This window comes from Aedes aegypti, chromosome 2 (genome assembly GCF_002204515.2).
Source record: "Aedes aegypti strain LVP_AGWG chromosome 2, AaegL5.0 Primary Assembly, whole genome shotgun sequence".
Taxonomy (NCBI): Eukaryota; Metazoa; Arthropoda; class Insecta; order Diptera; family Culicidae; genus Aedes; species Aedes aegypti.
In genome coordinates, this window is record NC_035108.1 from 34,136,387 (window position 1) to 34,150,720 (window position 14,334).

General features: G+C 35.0%; 1 protein-coding gene across 4 annotated transcripts in view; it reads left to right on the forward strand.

The window, feature by feature from the left end:
* LOC5565105 (tyrosine-protein kinase Src64B) overlaps positions 1-14,334 on the forward strand; it is a 260,410-nt gene that overhangs the window by 217,537 nt on the left and 28,539 nt on the right. The gene's annotated exons all lie outside the window — the stretch shown is intronic.

Consider the following 14,334-nt stretch of genomic DNA (forward strand, 5'->3'; position numbering starts at 1 on the left):
GTGTGTATTTTTTCCTTGTATGCCAAACAGTTCACTACAACTTCTTCATAGAACATTTTTCTCTAAAATCAACAGTTTCGGTGTTAGAACTTTTCAAATAAGTTGCATGCAAAAATGTATAGGCCATTTTCAAAAGTTATTCTCGAATCAAATCATCGTTTTTTCTATGGAAAACACATATTGTATCATATCAAAAACATGTGCAACATTTACTGCAAATCGAAGATGGTCGAGTTCTGTGACTGACCGATTTGACATGTAATTCGTCAATACAAAGTTGAAAGAATTATTTTTTTTTTTAGTGTTATGGCGTTCAGTCTGATGTGCTAAAAAACGGAATAAATGTTTTCATTCGACGTTCCGGACGATAATGGCTTACTGATAGGCAGTTTGAGAACTTTTTGAGTACCTATGACGCTAGAATACCTTAAACACCAATAGATCACATTACGTCTTATAATACAGCGTAACAAAAATGACATTTTTGCGTGTCTCAAGGATCAAATTATGTGTCTCTAGTAGATTTGGGGTTGCTAAATCTGGTGGCATTCTCAGAAATGTTCCAGCACGTCACAATTTTTAGCTACAGGTCGCCAAAGTTGTATAAAATACTGGTTTTATTAATGTTTACATGAAATTTAAAGGTCAATTTATCAAACTTTTTTGTAATCTAATCCACCAAACATGCAAAATAGAACTTGAACCTTCATTTCAGACATAATTTGATTGAAACTGCGCGATTAAATTTCGATTAAACCGATTTTTCTAACATGCTTGCAGTCTCCATACAAAATTCTTCGTTTCGTCTATATGGCAAAATACAACAATTCTCTAAACCATCAAAAAATAACTTTCCCGCATCGAAAGTATTACAATCTTTGATGATAAATATTGTTATATACATAAAGTTTGAATTCTGTGGCAAATTAAGCCAATATATTACCTTACAAGCTGGCAAACTTGTATGCAAGTTGGCTAAAATAGTCATTTTTTGCATTTTCAACAGCCAATATCTCAAAACTAGACGTGCTATGATATTTTCTGAAAAAGGAAATGGATTCAGCAACCCTTAATTAAGCGAATAGCGGTATTTTGGTGCTGGAGACAAAAACGTGTTCCGCAGTGTAATAGACTCAAACTTAAATAATATCAGAGTTTGTATATAGGGCAGGGTGTCCATCCATCCGGGAAATCCGGGAAAAGCGGGAAAAATACGGGAATTCCATTTGGCCGGGAAAAATACGGGAAATACCCGGGAAATTGTAGAACACACCGGGAAAAATATTTGTTCCGTGGACAAAACAGAAAAGTTTTGACACAAGATACACGACTGTTTGACAACTCAAACTTCGCATTATGAATAACTTTTGGTAAGATGCTAAAGGGGTGGGATTATTTCAGTACTCCGATGCTAAAGGAATAGTTAACAATTTCTAGTATTCCTAATATTCAAAAATCGTTGGTTCCGTGTTGAGATTTTTGGCATTTTTTTCTAGCAAATGATATCGATTTCTTGTGAGATGTTTTAAAGATTTTTGGCGGCATATTGAGCAAATTCAAAGCAGATCTTATGAAATATTAATGATATTAAAAAATCTTAAAGGGCACTTGAGGATTCCTGACAAGGTTCTAGGCTTGATAGATTTCTATTAAGACTCATGGTAAATTCTTGATGAGATTATTTTGGTAATCATAATGGGAATCCAGACGATAATTGAGCAGGCAAATGAAAGTGCTTTGGAAAACCACCTAGAAGTTAAGTAGTGGATAACAAATGAAACTTCAAATAGGTTTTATATAAGAATCTTGGCGGATTTTTTTATTTCTTAGCAGGTTCTAAGCAGTTGGTAGCAAGGTAATCTAAAAAGATTGTCGATCTGTTTTCTTGGGAGATCTAGGTGATTTACTGCTAAACTGCCGTTATACGGATAATTGTCCCATGTTACTTTTTGTGCATTTTGACTTTTTGCCATCAAACAGTTTATTTTTACGTATAGTTTTAGACAACACTTACCAAAAATTAACTTTGTTCGGAAACTCAATAAAAAGTACGCTAAGTCAATTTGTCCCATTGTTGAATTTCCACGCATAACTGTCCCACTACTGTATTTCTACGCATAACTGTCACACTATACAATTCGCTGCGCTGATCTCGAACAAAATATTCAGTAGGCAGTTTTTGAATTAGCTGGTATTTGGGAAAATCGTTTTGAACATCTTCTTTCGTTGGATTTGCACCCCACGTGGAACACAACCTGTTTTATGTGTTTGTATTATGGGGATGCATTCATCATGCATGAGAGCTTGACGTCAAATTTGATTGAAATTTTCAATATCAAAATATTAATTCCCATCCGTTTTCCAATGAATTTCAGTTGAATTTTCAGGATTGATCACAAAATTCTTCTAGTTTTTGGAACCACGGTCATCGATTATAAATTTACCGTAATTTTGGATTCATCACGGGGAGTACTGAAATAATCCCACTTGAAGGAAATCACTTTAGTTTTGAGTCCATGGCTTGCGACAAATCAACTTCATGATTTAGCAAACCAAGTCTAAATAAAAATAGTTCGCCCGTATTTGGACGACTTGGCCACATGTTGGGTTGTTCCGAATACTGATTCACTGGTGGAAGTGGTAATTATATTGGCGAATCTGAAACCTGGCACATCAATTTTCATGAAATTGCAAATCAAGCCTAAAGGTGGTTCAAATGGATTTGAATTACTTGACTACATTTCGGATTGTTCCGAATTCCCGGTTTCCTGAAGGAAACCTCTAAACTGTCGGTTCTGAAACCTAGCTGGCAACATAAAACTTCATAAATTCCCAATCAAGGCTAAAGAAGGGTAATTCAAAAGTTCTTGGATGACTTGATAACATGCCAGGTTCCTTTGGATACCCTGTTTCCCAGAGGAAGTTGCCATTATATTGGCGGTTCTGAGTCCTATCTTGCGACATATCAAACTTGATGAAGTCAAGATGAAGTCAAATTCAAGTCAAAGAAGAATAGTTCATGAGGTTTTGGATGACCTGGCCACATAAGTACTGGGTTATTCCGGATAATTAGTTCTTCGGTTCAAGTGGCATATATGTTGGTGGTTCTAAAACTTAATTTGCGATTTATCAAATATCGTGTTTTGCAAATCAAGTCCAAAAAAGTGTCAAATCGTGTGAAGATTTGTGTCGTGATTTTTGAGTTAAATATATACTCCGCAGAATAACCTTGAATTCGAAGACGAGTTTCTGTCAAGACTGTAGCTGGAAGAGTCGATATAAGAATTTATTACATATAATCTATCTAACTTACTCATTCACTCTTTATTTCACTAACTCATACATTTTCTGATTATCACACATACAGAAAGCTTTGGTTTCCATCTCAAACTATAAAATCGTATTTCTTCACTTCCCCACACGTGGCTCCGTTTGGCACATGTCACTTGAGCCCTCATTAGTTGCCTTTACATACTCTTGAGAATATACGTCCTCTACATTCGGTACAATCTATACGGAAAAACGGTCATCTACAACAGTATGCTTAGCACATAATTTGTCACTACACCCAGTGGGACTGTTATGCGTAGAAATTCACCAAAATTCCTGTGTTTCTAGGCATCACAGTCCCACTTTGAATTTCGTAGCTAAATTTACTTTATTCCCATAATACAAACTCTTGACTCTAATGAACACGCTATTCTTTATACTATCGTGAAGATTGTACTTTAATTAACCACACTTCTGGTCAATACGAGGCCTAAATGTGTTGAAAGCTTTAAACGCGTTTTTCTCGATTGCATATTTTGGAACGTGGGACAATTATGCGTATAACGGCAGTAAACGCCTTGGTCGTTTTATGATTATTTTTTTTCTGTATGGTGGATTTTTGGAGATTCTTATTCATGATTACGGCTTGGTTAAGTATTCTTGGGTAGATGGATTGCTTCAAAGATGCTGTTATGGATTTATGTCATTTTTTAATAAGCTTCATAAAGGAACAACGATTTACTGTTGCTCAATTGATATGAGCGAATTTGAATTGAATTGAATTACTTTTTATTGAAAGGATTTTCTGCCGTAGGCTGGTTCATCCCCAATTGATATGAGCTCTTTCTCGTCATCGATTCTCTTTTTCGTTAATAACTTCGCCAAAATAAATCTTAAATATTTCTTGTTCATGAAACTAGATAAAGTTATTATTTCTTCTACAGCACAAAAACATTTTACAAAAAGTAAATCAATTTTCTGCAATAATGCAAAGATAAGCCCTTATGAAAAATCTATGTCGAAATGTTCTTTTGGCGAGATATCGTTTCAGCTACTTCCTTCCTAGATTATGATTTTTTTTTCTAGGGTTATGGGCCATGTATAACGTATAATTTGTAGAAAAGATTCAATTGGCTATTGAACTTTTCTCTTTTGTAGAACTATAGTCAACATTTAGATATTCTCCGTAGTTTTGAGCACCCGACTGAAAATAAATACTGGAAGGTTATTTTCACCGGATCCAAAACTTTTATGTTATTATTTACCAAGAATTTGAATTGATTTATCTAAAAAAAATCGACGACCTAGTCTAAAAATAATTAAGGCCATAGTTCTTAGTTCTTAATTGCTGAAAATATCTTTAGTGTTGATCTATTGGATTTTCCAATAGATCTTTACCACACGTCTGTCCGAAAATCTTTCAGAATTCAAACCAATAATCTTAGGCGTGGATTCCATTAAAATAATTCATAAATAACTTAGAACAAGCCCTCCGAATTTGAACGAAGCTCTCTAGTGATTAGATTTCAATACCTATTGAATCCTAAACTCTATTTAATCTTATATGTAACTGTCAATATGATTGCAATATTTTCCAATATTCGAAAATCTATATGTAAAAAATGAAATGATGTTCTAATGTGATCAAAAAGTATAAAGATTTTTAACGGCGAAAAAACCTTTTAATTTGAAAACGAATATTTTGAATTTCAAATCGAATATCAGCTCTTACTGACAAAGGTAAAAATTGGTGGAAAATTTCAAGTTGAAGGATCTTGATGTAGCCCGGTTTAAGAAATTTACGATCCGGGAAAAATCCGGGAATTGGAAAACTGATTTTGAATGGACACCCTGATATAGGGACAACGAAAGTTTAGTGTGATTACTAATCAATTACAGATTTGATTCCAAAAAACGTAAGGCTAATTCAAATAATCAAAATTCCGTTCCAGTGAATGACCACCATTCCATTTATAATCGAGAGATCAAACGACACATCTATCGCGATATTCCTAAAACCGTCCATGAGCTCCACTTTTTCCGCCGATATGTAATTGAAATCAAGCGTCACTCGTCGCGACCGACCAGCAGCATCCACATCTACAGGAGGGGAATCACCATTCTAAAAAAATGTCCCTAACACTGAATTCAGACGAAAACAGAATCCCCGCTGTCTGGATGAAAAACGCTACCAGCAGCACACGGTCGGATATTTCAAATTCGTCTACAAACTTAATTATTAAATTACGAGACGACACTTCCTGTGCGTGAATTACCGGGTCGATTTTTGCCGTGCCACGACCGATGGCATGTGTAGGGTCACGATGCCAATTGCGGTCGAGGTTTGTGTTCATAGAACACTATGCTAAGAAGCAGGCTCTGTACCAGTAGGAACGCAATGCCAAAAAAAAAAAGATCAGGAAAATTCGCAATAGCTTCAACATTGTGTCGTTACTGGGGGTTCCTTGTCGTTGTTATGGCTGCAATTTTGGCCTCTCGTTGAGATTCAGGTATTTTTACGATATAAGTTTTCTTCAAGGTTATGGCTCCGCGTATTTATAACAACCTATAAGAGTCCTGACGATGCTCTTGCAGGTTTATTTCTAATTTAACCTTGCTACTTACTGCCGCCTTGCTGGTAGCAATCCTCGGTGGGTGGAAATTCACGGAGGGATGAAGTATGAATTTAATGAAGACGGTAATTTCACGGCTAGACACGCATCATGGATGATAATTATAATTTTAATGAAAATCGAACGCAGAATGTAGTACGTGCTTGAAATTCAGTCATATCGGAGTGTCTGAAGACGCTCCGTTCGAAATGGTTGACTTTGGTGCAAAATCAAATAGAATACGGAAATTTTGATTTGCGTTGTACACGGTGTTCATAGTCAGACTGACCCAAATCCTATTTAATAATTTCAGGAAAACGTGCTCCAAGCATTCGGAAGAACAAAATATTTCCATCATTTACCGTGATATTCGAACTTATCTATTTCCTGAACCATCTATATCAAAACTGCATTGGAAAGATCTGAATTCTCGATTACTTTTTTAAATCGACGTAAGTAACTTCCATACGGTTTTGAGAAAATTAATTCAGAAGAATCACAACCTGTCTTCTAAAACTGTTTTAAAATGAATCACCTCTTTAACCTTTTTTCGACGTGTACATTACTTAAATTTTGCATACAATGAGCTCGCATTCAAAAACTATGGAGTTCTTATTATTTCACACAAGAATTCTATGACAAAATGATAAGCCGTTTTATTCAGTTACACTTGCGACGTTTTTCTACCAGTCTAAAATGGGCTCAAGTAGTGTTTTGTTTTGATTCGTGGTTAAGTCACTTTGTCTCTCCATACAGCGGGGCGGCGAAAGTAGTGGTTAGGTTGCGAAAGTTGAAAATATTACTTTCGTCGTTTTGTAAATTCGGATATTAAATGTTCTAAAAGTGAAAAATCGAGTTGGTATAGAGCGAAACGTGTAGAATTTCGTCTGCGAAACACGAAGGATTGATAAAGTAAGTTTGTCTACTTTTTCGACTGCGGTTTTCGAATTGTTGGAGTTAGGGTCTCCAATACCGGGAAGCATTTCCCGGGAAGTTTTTTTCATTGAAGAATTGACCATCTATATTCAAACAAAAACTATCACTCTATTTACTTTTCATGTCTTACCAACCAATGTCCGCACTAGTAATATTTCGTTGTTTATTTGTTGGTTTTCGTAATCATGACTATACAGACCCTAAACAACCAACTCCTTTTAGGAAAATTATCATTTCCAATTGGTTTCAACGCTGATTAATGCAAACATTTACAACCCAGTTCCAATTAAGTATTCTCGACACAACACTTCCAATTAGTTCCCGAAATACCAGCATGATACAGCATTGTCCCATCTCAACTATCTGATGGAGACGGTGCACCCACTACACGAGTAGAACCCGGCACCCAGAGCCAACCTAGCAAATATCATAATAATAAAAATTACAAACATATGGCCAGCACATTTCGTTCTGTCGCAAGCGATGTCTTCCTGCCGCAGCAGTCTCTCAGCTCAGCTGGAGACGACTACACACAATGCACATCTACTGTGGAAAGTTCACTCACCGAGCAGCAACACTTCCTCTTTTCCACCTTGACCATTTCAGTGAGGAGGAAGAACAATTAAAGTCTTCTAGATGACGACGACGGTTTCCCCCCTTGAAGACCGTATTTGCTTCGCCCAGAAGGCCGAGGAAAATGCGCGCTCAGCTGCCGTGCATGACATTGTTCTTTGTTGATTCGGTTCCATGGTGTAGATTTTAGCTGGGGTTTTAATTATTTTATTTCTAAGCAACATTTACTAGGGGCAGATGGGACAAACAATAATGGGAGCAGGTGGGTCCATTAGGGCGATTCAAATTAAAAAAAATGTTTGAAAATCCAATCTCCCATATACTCCTTACCATTCTTACCATAAAAAAAGAGTTCTCTGAAATTTTCAGCTTTCTAGGTGGTGATTTAAAGGTGGCCCAAAGACAATGTAGGTTTATATGGAAATAACTATGGAGAAATTTTGAGAAATGTTTCAAACACGCTAGTACTGCAATGTAAGTAGAAAATTATCATCTCATATTGAAAACTCATTCTTCAAGGATTTTCGTACATGTTTGCAGGGCAATAATCCCATATTATGCTAAATAATAGCTAACTAACTCATGAATATCTCTTCTCCTATCCGGCAGATTGAACTGCTCTCTTCAGAGAACTAATTTATTATGGTTTGAAGAATGAGTTTTTACTATGGGATAATAAATTTGTACTGACATTACAGTACTAGCGTGATTGGAACATATCTCTAAATTTCTCCATAGTAATTTCCATATAAACCAACATTGTCTTTGGGCCACCTTTAAATCACCACCTAGAAAGCTGAAAATTTCACAGAACACTATTTTTATGGTTAGGATAGTAAGGAACATATGGGAGATTGGATTCTCTAACATTTTTAAATATTGAACCACCCTAGGGTCCATACAATATTTAAATCCGTGGTAGAATGTTACCGAAGTATACGCCAAGCAACATTCTTAGAACTCATTTTTGTATGATATGCAAAACATAAACTGAAGATAAATCTATGATAAGTTTGAAGTTTTGAAGAGTGTGCTCACAAGCAAAAATAATATTTCCTCAAAATTATTGATTACACTGTGGAACACGTTTACATCTCAAGCAACAGAATACTGCTATTTACTTCATTTAAGCTTGCTGAATCCATTGCAATTTTAAAAAATGTCATAGCACATCTAGTTTTTGAGATATTGGCAGTTGAAAATGCAAAATTGGAATATTTCACTCAATTTGCATGCAAGTTTTCCAGCTTGTATGGCAATTTATTTGCATAACTTATCAACAAAACTGTTGATGCTACAAAGTTTTTTTTTATGGTGTAGGAAAGAATTTTGTTTTTCCATAGAAGAGCAACGAAGAATTTTGTATGGAGACTGTAAGCATGCTGAAAAAATCGATTTAATTAAAATTTATTCGTGCAATTTAACCAAGTTATATCTTAAATCAAAGTTGAAGTCCTGCATGTAAAGGCTTGGTGAATTAGATAATTAAAAAGTAAATCAAATTTAAATTTTATATATACCGTCGATGGGGGTGACAATGGGTCTAGGGGGTGAGATTGGGTCAAAACGGAAAAATATGTTTTGTGAAATATTTCAGCTAATAACGCTGATATTACTAAAATTAATAATTCATATGTTAGGGAACATATTATTACACATAATTCATACCAAAATGCATTTTTAGAAATAGTAGTTTTTGTTTACTACATCAATAAACTTGCATGTTGAAACTAGATAAAATTTACAACATTAAATTTCTCCTGTACAAAGTATCACGCATGTACTCTAGCCTCTATCGTTGTATTAGTAGAATGTTGAAAGTCTTTTCATTACACATCACAGGTATTTTCCGGATTCTGTTTGATTTTCCCACAAAAAAATCATTTTTTTCGGTACGATGTCTAAAACATTGAAAATGGGGGTGAGATTGGGTTAAGCAAGAACGATAGTAAATGAAATTCCAAGTCAACTTTTTTGACGTTTTACGGTGCCGGATGTTCTCTTTTTTCATTAAGATGTGTTTATTCTTTCTAAATACTGCATCTCTGAAACATCAAACAAGTCTACTTGAGTATTCCGTGCAATAAATAGCAATACAACGCATTTTGACAACTTCTCAAACCAGCAACTGTGTTTTGTGCGTAGCAACATCGTAAATTTTTATCAAAAGGGTGTTTTTTTTCTAAATTTGATTATTTATCAGTGTTTTTATATTATAGTGTTTTCATTCATCTCACGGATGTACAAATGAGTTGGATCGATGAAATACTGGGATTATGACGTCAACTTCTGCCTGAAATTTATTGATCGTGGAATGTCGCACCGAAATTTAACTATTTGCGAAGGTTTAAAATAATCACTGTTTCAGTACATCTTTGGCGAAACTGAATGAGCTTTATAGCAATGGGGATGAGACTTTGAAGACAATTTGAGGGAAACACCAAGAAAATTTATGTAAACTTGACGATAAATGTAAGGTTTACATATTTTTTCTCATAGCTCTTCAATTTTCAGTATAATCGTTCTTTTAAGTGGGTTTATCATACTTGTGAAACATCTCAGATATCTTTTTGTCTTGCTTGCATCGTTTTTTATGAATATTTTTCAGTTGTGAATGGTTTTGAAATCATATTCTCAAAAACAAGTTATTTCAATTACAGTGACCCAATGTCACCCCCTCTATGGGGTGAGATTGGGTCATTTTTCATTCACTTGTGGTGCCGCTGTGAATAAATATTTGTCTTTAATTTTTTGAACAGTTGTTAATGTACCATCAAAGTACATACACACCAAATTTGAAATTTATTGGAGTTAAATTGCGATAGTTATTCAAAAAATAAATCGCACATATCCCTTTTTGACCCATTGTCACCCCCAACGACGGTACATGCAACTTTTTTATACAACTTTGGCGACCTGTAGCTAAAAATTGTGAAGGGCCAGAACATTTATGAGAACGGCATCAGATTCAGCTAGCCCAAATTTACTAGAGACACATAATTTGATCCTTGAGACACGTAAAATATGTAATTATTGTTACGCTGTGTTATATTATAATCGTTATTTGCAAATCAATTTTCGAAATAATGTTACCAAAACACAATACTTAATGCTCAATTTGAGTACTGCAGAAAAATTAACAAGTATTCATAGAAGGGGAACATACCGTATTTTATTAAATAATAATCATTTAAAAAATAGACATAAGCAATAGTTTTAACATAATAAGCAACAGAAAAAAAAATCGAACATGCACTGAGTATCTATTTTTCACCAATGAATCGATTTTCGATCCTTTGTCACATTTTTTGTATGGGTCCTCCGAAAATTTTGTAAGGCTTGCCACGCATGGCTCGACACCCTTCCCCCCTTTGGAGCGTGACGTAATTTGTGGATGACCCCTTATATGTTAGTATAGTTAATAGTATAAAACTCTTTACGTTTTGTTCAGAATTATTATCTTCTCAGAAACATTGACTCATCTTACTAGACTCACAATACACAACACTTATTGTTCTTATAAACATAGAAGAGGATTTAACATTTGCCTTTTCCGTCGACCGGTTTCGGCCTCGATGTGGTCCATCTAAAAGACGATATCCAACTGATTACACGAAGAAAACAACTCTGCTTCGCACTTTCACTAGTACACGTTAGAAAGAGAAAGCATTAAAAATGTTTCGTCTCGTCAAGTAGAAAACTGGCGAAGTCATCGGAGCGTGGCTCTGGTTCTAAAATGTAAACAACCATACAAAAAAAACGACCAAAAAATGTTGAAGGCATAATCAATTTTCTCGAAAACATCCATTTAGGGATTTTAACGGAATTAGCTAATTGAAATGCCAAAAGCGCACTGCAGTAGCACGTGGCGAATAACTGCTTGCAAACAATATCTTTCAAGCGCCTATAACTTTGCGAATAATTATTTTTACTTTTCCGCGATAAGCCTTAAGATTGGTTCTGGACTAAGGTTGACGGCTTTTCAATTTTACTCCCATTTGACAGCCGCCCTCCACCCCTGATCGGAGTATCGAGCTTCCGTTTTTTTTTTTTGCGATTTTTCATTCCTCAACCCATTACTATTACTTCTATCACTGGCACAGATGCCCTATTCAGAAAAACTTAATGATCTTCACGAAATAACCAAAAAATGCAAATATAAATTGAAACTAAATGCATAAACATTTTAAAAACGCCGTTGGAAAAAATAAAATTAGAACTAAACAATCAAAGAATTGCCCATGAAACTATTTTCTATTTATAAGATTATGAATGCTATTTTCCTTTTTTTAATCCATATTCGCCCAGCGTCCTAAAAATAGGACAGAAGCCCCGAGCAGCGTCCTATAAATAGGAAAGTACTTGTAGTGCAAATATCTTGGTTTAGGAGAAAACTGTCTTCTGCAAAGTTGATCACAGGACGGCTGACTTCCACTTGATAACTATTTTAATTAAAAATAACTCACCAGGTGGCGCACAGACGCCAACAAATGTTGCATGTAGAAGCAACATATGAAACAATTTTTCGGTGTACAAATATTTGCTTCTTTTATATCTCAGTCTAGCGATGAGATACAAAATTAGTGTCTTTGACAAAGTTGATCAACTTAATGAGATCTATTTGCCTACACGCAAACAAATTTTGTTGTATAATCTACCTAATCCATGGTAGAATTAAGAACTGCACCAACGATTTTCAACCGACTACAAAAATCTGTTAAGTTTACTATTATCTGGTAAAAATCACTGAGCAGTGTAGTGAATGTGACTATGTCCATAGTAGCCTCGGCTACAAAGCATTGTATTTCAATCCGTGACACCCACCGTACAACACAGTACGGTGAAAAGTACAAAGCCAAACTTGTCATATCTAGAATGTTTCTAGTCATAAATACTTCAACTCTGGTGAAATAAACAGAATATACAGTCGACTCTCCATAACTCGATATTCAAGGGACCATCGACTTATAGAATTATCGAGTTGCAGAATGTATCGAAACAAAAAATTACAAAATCGAAGGAACATTTTTTTTTATTTCTAATACATAAATGATCACCTATGTAAGAAAGTAATATTATTTTGTTGATTGTACTTTACAAACTATTGTTTCAAAACTTTTTTCGAAATGCTCGAAAATCACATCATTTTGACTGAAAATATTTTTGTTTATTTTCATGTTTTTTCAACTTTTATTACAACTTGCAAATATTTGTCCACCTCCAAACAAGAATTAGACCACGTTTCCCCAAATAAGATAGATTTTAAAATAGATATCGAGTTATGGAGAGAAATTTCCCTCTCACGTGACATCGACTAGTGGAGATATCGAGTTATAGATATATCGACTTATGGAGAGCACGATGTATGGAAATTTGAAGGGACCGATAAATTCATCGAGTTATAGAGTATATCGAGTTATAGAACATCGAGTTGTGGAGAGTCGACTGTATTTTCTTGTTGACTATGTTATGGTAGAGTCAACAGAATAATGTAGTCGGTTGAAAATCGTTGGTGCAGTTCTTAATTTTACCATGGATTCAGTAGTTTCTACAATAAAATTCATTTCAGTGTAAAATCATATTAGTTCGGAAATCACTCACAAGATGGCGCTAGTGGTCGAACATTTTAATTGTGTATATCTCAACACACTGATGAGATACAACGTTGGTGTCTTCGACAAATGTGTTCAACTGAATAAGATCTATTCTCCCGAAAACTTATTAGGTGTCGTCCACAAATTACGTTACGCTCTAGGAAGAGGGGGGAAGTAAGCTCAAGTTTTACGCCTCATACAAAAACAGATTTTATTTGCTTGTATCTCAGTACATTTATGAGATACAAAATTGGTGTCTTCGACAAAGTTGAACAACTAAATGATACGTTTTCGCATAAAACCTTATAAATTCTGAAAATACTCCCAAGATGGCGCTAGTGTGCAAAAACTTTATTTGCATATATCTTAGTCTAGTTATGATATACAAAATTAGTGTCTTCGATAAAGTTCAACAACTAAATGAGACCTATTTGCCTAAAACCTTATTAGATCTGGAAACACTCACAGGATGGCGCAAGTGGTCAAACATTTTAATTGTTTATATATCAGTTCAGTGATTAAATACAACGCTGGTGTCTTCGATATATGTGTTTGACTGAATGAGGTCTATTCGCCCGAAAACTTATTAGTTCGGAAAACATTCACTAGATGGCGCTAGTGTGCAAAGATTTTATTCGCTTGCATCTCAGTCCAATTGTGCATCTCAACAATTGGTGTCTTCGTCAAAGTTGAACAACTAAATGATTCCTATTCGCATAAAACCTTATAAATTCTAAAAACACTCCCAAAATGTCGCTAGTATGCAAAAACTTTTTTTGCTTATATCTTAGCCCAGTTATGAGATACAAAATTGATGTCTTGGACAAATTTGAACAACTGAATAATACCTATTCGCTTAAAACCTTTTTAGTTTGTAAAACACACAAGATGGCGCTAGTGAGCAAAGATTTTATTTGCTTATATTTCAGTCAAGTGATTAGATACAAAGTATGTGTCTTCGACAAAGTTGTGCAACCAAATAAGATCTATTCGCCTACAACCTTATTGGTTCGGTAAACACTCACAAAATGGCGCAAGTGGTCAAACATTTTATTTTCATTATATCTCAGTCCAGTGATGAGATACACAATTGGTGTCTTCGACAAACATGTTCAACTAAATGGGATCTATTCCCAGAAAATAGTAGCTCGGAAAACTCTCCCAAGGTGGCGCTAGTAGGGAAACACATTATTACATGGCGCTAGTCGGCAAATATTTGATGAGAAATAAAAATGGTGCCTTCGAAAAAAATGATCAACTAGAGGAGACAGTTTCGTAAAAAAAACTTATTAGGAATTGATTTTATGTCATTGAACATCAAGAAAACAACCAATAAGAAATTGGTCTGC